Here is an 11,998-nt window from a genome sequence, read left to right on the forward strand (position 1 = left end):
TTGTTTTGAAAGCTTTAACAAAGAGGTTAGAGTTGGTGTGATATAAAGATGAGAGCAAATTCACTGAACAGAAAGTAACTTGACTATAGTTTAATCCTTATACTGTTGGCAAATAGCAAGTGAGGAAGCATTTACTGAGAGTAGATAGCTTTACTGGAGAAGAAATAGCAATCCATTCCAGTATTCTTGCCTAGAAAATACCATGGATGGAGGAGCCTGACAGGCTACAGTCCATGGAGTTGCAAAGAGTTGGACGTGACTGAGCGACTAACACACACACTGCTGGGGAAGATTTGGAAGTGAAGGAGGAGAACCGTAGTGAAGAAATTCCTTGGACTTGTGCAATACCAATTATAAACAGAAATGGTTGTGCTACCAGAAGTGTAGTTGCTGGATTCTATGAGGCAGCAGAGGAAAAGTGTCTTTGTTTTATGGACTGAATTTCTAGAAATCTCACATAGTGCTCCAAATGAGTTAGACCATATGTACCCCAGAAGTGGACAAAGTGAAACTGACATAGGAAACAGGATAATTGAAGATGAAGATGCAGAAGAATTGGGCCGTAGATACTAGTTATGAAGGAGCTCACCGGTACCGATATGCAACATGTATATTGCTAATTGAAGTACTTGGTCGTCAGGGCCACACGCAATGTAGTCAGTTTCTATTATCACATGAGAGTGTGTGTATGTATGTGTATGTGTAGAGACAGTGGGTGTCTAGAAAGAAATAAAGAGAGGTATTAACCATTAGTGAACAGAATGTAACTTATTTTAAATCATGAATTGATTTCTCCTTACATTTTAAATAAGTTTATTAAAAGAAGGATTTCAGGACTTCCGTGGTGGTCCAGTGGTTAAGAATCTGCCTACCAATGGCAGGGACACAGATTTGATCCCTGGTTCAGAAAGATCCCACATGCCTCAGGGCAACTAAGCCCATGCACTTCAACTACTGAAGCCTGCCTGACTAGAGTTCGTGTTCCAGAACAAAAGAAGCCACTGCAATGAGAAGCCCTTGCTTTGCAACTAAAGAATAGCCCTCACTCACTGCAACTAGCGAGAGCCTGCATACAGCAACAAAGACCCAGGGCAGCAAAAAATAAATACATAAACAGAAAACATTTTTAAAGAAAATTCCTATTAGTAAAAACAGAAGAAGCATTTTATTTATTTTGGGAGTGATGTTTTTGAATCAGATGAGCCCATTTGCTATGGCTAGCCGTTAACCCTTTCAAAAAAAAGAGCAAGGCAAAACAGAATTTTGAAAGGAAAGTGGAGAAGGAAATAAATCAGTAAAGAAGATGCTCAAGAATAAAATACAAGATAAAATGGAGCTCAAGTACAGAATACAAGTCAAAGATAAAATTTTGAACTACAGAATAAGAACATCATATGACTTGATAGTACAAAGATAAGAAAAGAGAAAAAAAAAATATTGATTATGGTGAAAGGTCAGAGGTGGCCTTCCTGAAAGCAGCTTCCACAAATGGTAGGACTTAAGTGGTTAAGGAGCTAAGAATTTGCAGTTGAAGAAGTAGAAGTAATGAGTGCAAGCTTGTCTTTAACTTATTAGAGTTGATAGTGTTGGGCGGGGTACCATGGAAAAAACTTTTGAGTGGCAAAGGTGTATTTATTTTTTGAGAAAGGAAATCTGAATAACTTTATACAAAGTGGGAAAAGAGAGTAATGCAAATAATATAAAAAATGTAATCTGCAGGGGAGGGGGTCAGTTTCTGCTAAAATTCTCTTTTGTAGTGAAAGTGAAAGTTGCTCAGTCATGTCCAACTCTTTGTGACCCCAAAGACTATACAGTCCATGGACTTCTCCAGGCAAGAATACTGGAGTGGGTAGCCTTCCCTTCTCCAGGGGATCTTTCCAACCCAGGAATCTAACTGGGGTCTCCTGCATTGCAGGCAGATTCTTTACCAACTGAGCTATGAGAAAACGAAGCTAAAAAGGAATCAAGCATTGAATTCTTAATGCTGGAAAGCAGGAGAGTCATTACTTTCCTCAGAAAAGAAAAAAGGTTGGAAATAAAAGATTTGAAGAAATTTAAAAATATTAGAATAGCTACTGTAGAGGGTAGGATAGGAGTAGGGCACAAAATGAATTATAAGGGCTGTTGAGATATAGCTAGAGAGAGCTCTCTGTGATAACTATAACAATCATCAAATGTAATCAGTCAATTTTACAGACCTTTTTTACATCGACTTTCAACAAGGTGGAAGAGAAAACGAAGAAACCACAGGTAGGGGTGATTAAGAGTTTAGAAATGCAGTACAGGCCAAGGGGATGAGTGGTTCTAGGACGCCCTAACGGAGATATTGAGATGACAGATCACAGTATGCAGCCAAACTAGAGAAGTGAGTGGATTCATTTCAGTTTAGCATTTATTGGAGAGCTCCAGTTTCAAGGCCAGTGCTAGGTCCCAACAGTGAAGAAAGAGGAAAAAAAAAAAAAAAACCAGGAAAATGAACAGGTGGTGAAGGATCAGAGGTCACAATGGGAGCCAAAAGTCAAAAAGCCTCAGAGCAGATGTAAAAGTGGAAATGGAAAGAATTAAAAACTAGAAGTCAAAGAAAAATCATTCAAGTTCTAACTACAGCAAAACTCTGAGATGGGGATTTGCCAGATGTCAACTCTCTAATTTTAAGTCATTGCAGTTGAGGTCAAAGAACTCTTGTGCCGTATAGGTTATCAAAGCAGTCAATAAAAGCACGAAGTAGAAAGGCATAAAACAATTTAAGAAAGAAAACTTGTCACTAAAATCATCAATATACATCTGTACAGCGGTAAAGATTAGTCACAAGATTTCATTAGCCACAGGATTTCAAAATGCAGGAACATGGAAGCTATCATGGACCTCAAAAGGGGAAGTAACAGCAGCAATAAAAGAGTATTCCAAACCAGCAATGAAAAATAAGGGTTTTATTGTGTGTTTTTATTTTTATAGAAGTTGCCAAAGGTAGCTGTATCATTTTAAAATACCAAGGGTAGTTGTATCATTTTGTAATACTACAAATAATATACTAGAATTCTTGTTGCTTGCTCATCAGCCTTATCAAAATTTAGTGTTTTCATTCTTTTGAATTTTAATTATTTCAGTGGCTGTGTAATATATTGTCGTGTTTTTAATTTGAATTTCCCCAATGATTTGATCTTGAGCATTTTTTCATGTGTTTATGGCCTTTTATGTAGCTTTCTCTATGTAATGTCTGTCCAAATAGTCTGCCCAATCAAAATTAGTTCCTTGATATTTTATTATGAATTGTAAGTTTCATTATGAATTCTGGATACTGTCAGAGAGAAAGAAAACATTCCTATACTGTTCTAGATGCTTCTGGATGGTCTAAAAATTAAATTGACATTAGACAGATTAACAGGAGAAAATCAAATTTATGCATACAGGAACCTCATGTATGTGAATTGTCCCAAAAGAGAAAGGTGAAATGAGTTATATATACTATTCTGAAGTAAAGAATGAGATAGAGTCCTAAGGACAGGACAGGAGGGTCATTCACAGGATGGTAAAAAGAAAAGTCAGTGTTTGATAATTAGATGTTTGCCACATAGATGGGGCAATTTAGATACAATTTATCTCCAGTTATAACTCTCTGTCTTGGGAAAAATCCCCAATTTAAATTATTCTAGTTAGTTAAGGAATGGATAGTAGCTTCTCTTGAATCGACAGGTTCTTGATTATCTTCGGCTAACATGCAAAAGTGACATTTTGGGAGGAATCATTCTAGGCCTTTACAATATTGATCCTTTAATAGATAATACACTTGTGAATAGTTGTTCCCAGTCTGCAGTTTATCCTTTTTCTTAAGAGAATCTTTTAATGGGTCAAAGTTTTTACATTTTTATAAAGTTTATTATTTGTCATTTATAATTATTAATTTCTGTGCCTTCTATAATACACCTTGCTCTACACTTAGTCACAAAAATTTTCTCCTAGAGACACTTAGTCACAAAAATTTTCTCCTAGAGAATATGGATTTAGAATTATAGTCTTCATGTTTACAAGCAAGCCTATGACTCATTCTAAATAAATTTCTATGTATGGTATGACTTTGAGTTTGAATTGTTTTGTTCTTATTTTTTCTTTATGGATATTCTTTCCCCATTAGAATGTGTAACCTTCTGTCAAACACTGATGGAGTTAAATAAAAATTATTTTATAAAGGTCTATTTCTGAGTTCCTTAGTCAATGAAACAGGTTGATCTCATTTAGCTTTAGACCAGTCTCAGATGGTGCTAGTGGTAAAGAACCCACCTACCAATGCAGGAGACATTAAGAGAAATGGGTTCGATCCCTGGATTAGGAAGATTCCTTGGAGGAGTGCCTGGCAACCCACCCTAGTATTCTTGCCTGGAGAATCCCATGGACAGAGGAGCTCCATGGGCTATAGTCCATGGGTTGCAAAGAGTCAAATATGACTGTAGTGATAGCATGCACACTGTATTTGCTATGTTTATGACAAATCTTAAAGCCAGCTAGTGTAAGTCATCCAACTTAGCTCTTCTTTTAGAAAAATGTTTAGGATATTCTAGGTTTTTTAATTTCTCCCTAAATTTTAGAATCAACTTGCAAATTTCTCCCCAAAAAGCCTAGGGTAATCAGAATTGGAATTGCATTGAATCTATAGTTTTATTTGGGGAGAAGTGACACTTAACAATATTGAGTCTTTTGATCCATGAATATTGTACATCCCTTATTTAGAAGTCCTTTAATTTTTGTCAGCAATATTTTGGAGTATTCAATGTAAAAAGGTTGAACTTTTACTATTTTATTCTTAATATTTTCTTTTTTGATCCTATTCTTTTTTTTCTAATTCTAAATACAATTTTTAATTGTGTTATTTTCCAAATGTTTATTGTTTTAATATAAAAAATTGTTATTGTATGTACTAATCCCATATCCATTAATTTGCTAAATTCATTTAGTAACTGTAGCATCTCCTTTATAGATACCTTAACATATCTTACATTTAAAAAAGAAAGATTGTCATATGTGAATAACAAATGTTTTACTACCTCCTTTAAGGTTTATTTATCTTATAGTGTACTTTATGACTTACTGCATTGGGTTCTCAAAGCAAGAATACTGAAGTGGTTTGCCATTCCCTTCTCCAGTGGACCACATTCTGTCATTCTCTCCACCATGACCTGTCTGTCTTGGGTGGCATCACACAGCATGGCTTAGTTTCATAGAATTAGATAAGGCTGTGGTCCATATGATCAGATGGGCTAGCTTTCCGTGACTGTGGTTTCAGTCTGTCTGCCCTCTGGTGCACTCTGTTAGTGCCTACCATCTTACTTCGGTTTCTCTTACCTTGGAACTCCCCAGGTCAGTAGGTGCCCAATATGCTACTGAGATCGGTGGAGAAATAACTCAATAAAGAATGAAAGGATGGAGCCAAAGCAAAAACAACACCCAGTTGTGGGTGGGACTGGTGATAGAAGAAAGGTCAGATGCTGTAAAAAGCAATGTTGCATAAGAACCTGGAATGTTAGGTCCATGAATGAAGGCAAATTGGAAGTGGTCAAACAGGAGATGGCAAGAGTGAATGTCAACATTCTAGAAATCAGCAAGCTAAAATGGACTGGAATGGGTGAATTTAACTCAGGTGACCATTATATCTACTACTGTGGGTAAGAATCCCTTAGAAGAAATGGAGTAGCCATTATAGTCAACAAAAGATTCCAAAATATAGTATGTGGATACAATCTCCGAAATGACACAATTGATCTCTGTTCGTTTCCAAGGCAAGCCATTCAATATCATGGTAATCCAAATCTATGCCCTGACCAGTAATGCTGAAGAAGCTGAAGTTGAATGGTTCTATGAAGACCTACAAGAACTTTTAGACCTAGCACCTAAAAAAGATGTCCTTTTCATTATATGGGACTGGAATGCAAAAGTAGAAAGTCAAGAAACACCTGAAGTAATCGGCAAATTTGGCCTTGGAGTACAGAATGAAGCAGGGTAAATGCAAATAGATTCCTGTCAAGAGAATGCACTGGTCATAGCAAACACCCTCTTCCAACAAGAAAAGAGAAGACTCTACACATGGACATCACCAGATGATGAACACAGAAATCAGATTGATTATATTCTGTGCAGCCAAAGATGGAGAAGCTCTATACAGTCAGCAAAAACAAGACCAGGAGCTGACTGTGGCTCGGATCATGAACTCCTTTTTTATCAAATTTAGACTTAAAATGAAGAAAGTAGGGAAAACCACTAGACCTTTCAGATATGACCTAAAAAAGTCCCTTATGATGATACAGTGGGAGTGAGAAATAGATTTAAGGGACTAGATCTGATACACAGAGTGCCTGATGAACTATGGATGGAGGTTCATGACATTGCACAGGAGACAGGGATCAAGACCATCCCAAAGAAAAAGAAATGCAAAAAGGTAAAATGGTTGTCTGAGGAGGCCTCACAAATAGCGGTGAAAAGAAGAGAACCAAAAAGCAAAGGAGAAAAGGAAAAGATATTCCTATTTGAATGCGGAGTTCCAAAGAGTAGCAAGGAGAGATAAGAAAGACTTCCTCGGTGATTAATGCAACGAAATAGAGAGAAACAATAGAATGGGAAAGACTAGAGATCTCTTCCAGAAAATCTGAGATACCAAGGGAACATTTCATGCAAAGATGGGCTCAATAAAGGACAGAAATGGTAGGGACTCAAAAGAAGCAGAAGATATTAAGAAGAGGTGGCAAGAATACACAGAAGAACTGCACAAAAAAGATCTTCCCGACCGAGATAATCACCATGCTAGAGCCAGACATCCTCGAATGTGAAGCCAAGTGGGCCTTAGAAAGCATCACTATGAACAAAGCTAGTGGAGGTGATGGAATTCCACTTGAGCTATTTCAAATCCTGAAAGATGATGCTGTGAAAGTGCTGCACTCAATATGCCAGCAAATTTGGAAAACCCAGTAGTGGCCACAGGACTAGAAAAGGTCAGTTTTCATTCCAATCCCAAAGAAAGACACTGACAAAGGATGTTCAAACTGCCACACAATTGCACTCATCTCACATGCTAGTAAAGTAATGCTCAAAATTCTCCTAGCCAAGCTTCAGCATTACATGAACCATGAACTTCCGTATGTTCAAGCTGGTTTTAGAAAAGGCAGAGGAACCAGAGATCAAATTGCCAACATCCAATGGGTCATCAAAAGAGTGAGAGTTCCAGAAAAATATCTATTTCTGCTTCATTGACTATGCCAAAGCCTTTGACTCTATGGATCACAATAAACTGTGGAAAACTCTGAAAGAGATGGGAATATCAGACTACCCGACCTGCCTCTTGAGAAACCTGTATGCAGGTCAGGAAGCAACAGTTAGAACTGGACATGGAACAACAGACTGGTTCCAAATAGGAAAAGGAGTACATCAAGGCTGGATATTGTCACTGTGCCTATTTAACTTATAAGCAGAGTACATCATGAAAAATGCTGGGCTGGATGAAGGACAAGTTGGAATCAAGATTGCCGGGAGGCCCATCAGCAGATGAATGGATGAGGAAGCTGTGGTACATATACACCATGGAATATTACTCAGCCATTAAAAAGAATCCATTTGAATCAATTCTAATGAGATGGATGAAACTGGAGCCCATTATACAGAGCGAAGTAAGCCAGAAAGATAAAGACCATTACAGTATACTAACACATATATATGGACTTTAGAAAGATGATAACGATAACCCTATATGCAAAACAGAAAAAGAGACTCAGATGTATAGAACAGACTTGTGGACTCTGGGAGAAGGTGAGGGTGGGATGTTTCAAGAGAACAGCATTGAAGCATGTATATTATCTAGGGTGAAACAGATAACCAGCTCAGGTTGGGTACATGAGACAAGTGCTCGGGCCTGGTGCACTGGGAAGACCCAGAGGGATCGGGTGGAGAGGGAGGTGGGAGGGGGGACTGGGATGGGGAATACATGTAAATCCATGGCTAATTCATTTCAATGTATAACAAAAACTACTGTAATGATGTAAAGTAATTAGCCTCCAACTAATAAAAAAAAATACATATATATATAAAAAATAAATAAATAAAATGAGGAGAAGTATACTTCCATAAAAAAAAAATAAAAAAATAAAAATGTTCTCAACATGTTAAAAAAAAAAAAAAAAGATTGCTGGGAGAAATATCAATAACCTCAGATATGCAGGTGACACCACCTTTATGGCAGAAAGTGAAGAAGAATTAAAGAGCCTCTTGATGAAAGTGAAAGAGAAGAGTGAAAATGTTGGCTTAAACCTCAACATTCAGAAAACTAAGATCATGGCCCCCCCCATGGTCCCATCACTTTATGGCAAATAGTTGGGGAAACAGTGGACACAGTGGCTGACTTTATTTTTTGGGGCTTCAAAATCACTGCTGATGGTGATTTCAGCCATGAAATTAAAAGACGCTTGCTCCTTGGATGGAAAGTTATGACCAACCTAGACAGCATATTAAAAAGCAGAGATATTACTTTGCCAACAAAGGTCTGTCTAGTCAAGGCTATGGTTTTTCCAGTGGTCATGTATGGATGTGAGAGTTGGACTGTGAAGAAAGCTGAGTGCCGAAGAATTGATGCTTTTGAACTGTGGTGTTGGAGAAGACTCTGGATAGTCCCTTGGACTGCAAGGAGATTCAACCAGTCCATCATAAAGGAGATCAGTCTTGGGTGTTCATTGGAAGGACTGATGCTGAGGATGAAGCTCCAATACTTTGGCCACCTGATGCAAAGTGCTGACTTATTGGAAAAGACCCTGATGCTGGGAAAGATTGAGGGCAAGAGGAGAAGGGGATGACAGAGGAGGAGATGGTTGGATGTCATCACCAACTCGATGGACACAGGTTAGGGTGGACTCAGGGGGTTGGTGATGGACAGGGAGGCGTGGTGAGCTGCAGTTCAGGGGGTCGCAAAGAGTCAGACATGACTGAGCGACTGAACTGGACTGAACTGAACTGAACTGAAGGAACTCATAGCCATACAGACCCACTTACTCATCTCTTCCATTCAGAGTTTACAGGTGTTATTATATTTCAAAATATAAGTAAGTGAGAGTATGCATGTATTCTGTATGGAAAATATATATATTTTTTAACCAAAGTTTGAACTATGAATGCAAGGATTCTGCACCACCACTCCTGCCTGCCAATGATTAAGTGATTTAAAAGCATTTACTAATTGCCTCAACAATGTGATTTTAAAAATTTCAAGGAGACTTCTCTAAGGATGCAAATATGCAAAACAGGAATAATATTACCCACCTCAAAGAATTGTCATTAAATAAAAGAGAATGTTTTGTCAAACTAATGGGATGAGTCTTGCCCTTGTATTTCTTAATATAAACTATACATTATAATCACCATGTTGTTAGCATCTTTGAAGAACAATGTTAATTTATACTGAAGTCAGCATGAAGATTTGTATTAATAATTATAGTGGTATTTATTTTAAAATTTAAAAACCTGTCCCTTAGCAATATTTGATGAAGGCGTCATTTACATCTCAGTATGAATGAATTCATCAAAGTGAAGTGAAAGTCACTCAGTCATGTCCGATTCTTTGCAACCTCATGGACTATAGAGTCCACGGAATTCTCTAGGCTGGAAAACTAGAGTGGGTTGCCATTCCCTTCTCCAGGGGATCGTCCCAACCCAGGGATTGAATCCAGGTATCCCACATTGCAGGTGGATTCTTTACTAGCTGAGCCACAGGGAAAATCAGATAGAGGAAGTATCAGATATCAATTTGATAAAAACAGATACTTAGATTTGATCTTAGCCAAAAGGCTGAGAAGCAATTCATCAAATCAAATCCCTTTCTAAAAGCAAGTTCTTATATGTTGTATCAGGCAAGAAGAATTTGGTAAGTTCTTGGTCTAAAAGACAAAGTTAAAAACCAGAGGGTGGGGGGAGGAATCCTTTTTATTTTTCTTTCACTAATGTTTATACTCTTTCATCTTTTTCATGTGACTCCTTGAGACACCGTTTTTCATATGACAACTTCTCTGCCCTAAATAGACACACACACACACACACACACACACACACACATTCACTCAAATAAAATACACACTACAGGAAGCAGCTATTACAAGTTAGAAAGTTTGATTAGAATGATGAGTTGGAAGGAAGGTCATCAAACTTCACAATAGATTGCAAATCAAGGACAAAGGAAAAAGAATGTGCTTTACATAAAACTTTATCTTATTCAAGTAATCTGCCAGAAAGAGCCACAGTAGACAGAGCCATTAATTTCTTAGTTTAATAGTTTGAGGTGAATTGCTTTAATGAGTGTTATGTTCAGAATTGAAGGTACTGTAAGCCTTTGTAGGCAGCATAATTAAAGTAGAGTGATTACCTCAATGACAATTACAGAATTTTGGTCATAACAATGAACAAACGATTTTGCAGATTTTTATCATCACATGAAAACACTATTTAAGCAATAAACTTTTTTAGACTAATGAGTTTATTAATGGTAAATGAAACAAATGATCTGAAACAGGGTGAGGAGATATAAAAGACCTAGCATTAAATGATCTAGCAAAGAAATAAACTAATTTCAGATCCAGGTAAGCTTGAGATGTAGTAACTTTTCACTATGTTGTTAGAAATTTATAGATTAGAATAAGTGTAACTGTTCAGTTAATGAAATAACTTGTGGAAAAAATTAAGAGTTATTTAAAATTATTCTTGACATTAAAGTCAAATATATATTTATATAGATGTCATAAACATATAAAATCTCAAAAATTGGAATCCTTGTATTTTTTAACAACACACCTGAATACATGTATAACATTATAATATGCATGATTTGCAAGCTCAGTGGGGATTATGATCATTTATTTTAGAAAACCTCCTTTTGGTGCACAAATATAAAGTGCCTCTTGATGAAACTGTAGGAGGAGTGTATAATTTCCTCAGTTCTGTCTTGCCACAGCAAAAATTTGAAACAGTGGACCAGTGTCACAGCTTGGTTACAGCTCAGGTTTATTTGACAAGCAAAGGATAGTACACCCCTGAGGCCTGAGGGCAGACAGACCCCAAAGGAGAGGCCTCAATCTGTCTTGGCTTCCCCCTTTTATTCATTTGTCTCCTCCCTGCTGAGCCTTTGACCCTATGCAAATTGGGCTAGCCAAGAAAGGGGTATGTTTGTTTCACCTGAAGTTTTCACTCCAGTCAGTGGATTTTCTTTTGTTCCATTTTCACAGGCTTTTTCCGTTTAGTCACCATCATTTTGGACTTCTTTTTCCTATTCTAACTACCTAAAGAAGTGAAAGAGAAGAGCAGAAAGAAAAAAAAACCACTGACTTAAAGCTCAACATTCAGAAAACTAAGATCATGGCATCCATTCCCATCACTTCATGGCAAATAGATTGGGAAACAATGGAAACAGTGACAGACTAATTTCTTGGCCTCCAAAATCACTGTGGATGGTGATTGCAGCCACGAAATTAAAAGATGCTTGCTCCTTGGAAGAAAAGCTGACAAACCTGGACAGCATATTAAAAAGCAGAGACATTACTTTGCCATCAAAGGTCTATCTAGTCAAAGCTATGGTTTTTCCAATAGTCATGTATGGATGTGAGAGTAGGACCATAAAGAAAGTTGAGCACTGAAGAATTGATGCTTTTGAACTGTGGTGTTGGAGAAGACTCTTGAGAGTCCATTGGACTGCAAGGAGATCAAGCCAGTCAATCCTCAAGGAAATCAGTCTTAAGACTGATTCATTGGAAGGAATGATGCTGAAGCTGAAACTCCAATATTTTGGTCACCTGAAGCAAAGAACTAACTCATTGGAAAAGACCCTGATAATGGGAAAGATTGCAGGCAGAAGGAGAAAGGGATGACAGAGAATGAGATGGTTGGATGGCATCACTGATTTGATGGACACGAGTTTGAGCAAGCTCTGGGGAGTTGGTGATGGACAGAGAAGCTTGGCGTGCTACACTCCATGGGATCGGAAAGA

The 11,998-nt window shown here is 37.5% G+C and overlaps 1 pseudogene; it reads right to left on the reverse strand.

Annotated features, from left to right (window-relative positions):
- Positions 1 to 9,645: 9,645 nt before the first annotated feature.
- LOC139031129 (U2 spliceosomal RNA) lies at positions 9,646 to 9,825 on the reverse strand (annotated as a pseudogene).
- Positions 9,826 to 11,998: the final 2,173 nt, after the last annotated feature.

This window comes from Odocoileus virginianus, chromosome 25 (assembly GCF_023699985.2).
Source record: "Odocoileus virginianus isolate 20LAN1187 ecotype Illinois chromosome 25, Ovbor_1.2, whole genome shotgun sequence".
Lineage (NCBI taxonomy): Eukaryota > Metazoa > Chordata > Mammalia > Artiodactyla > Cervidae > Odocoileus > Odocoileus virginianus.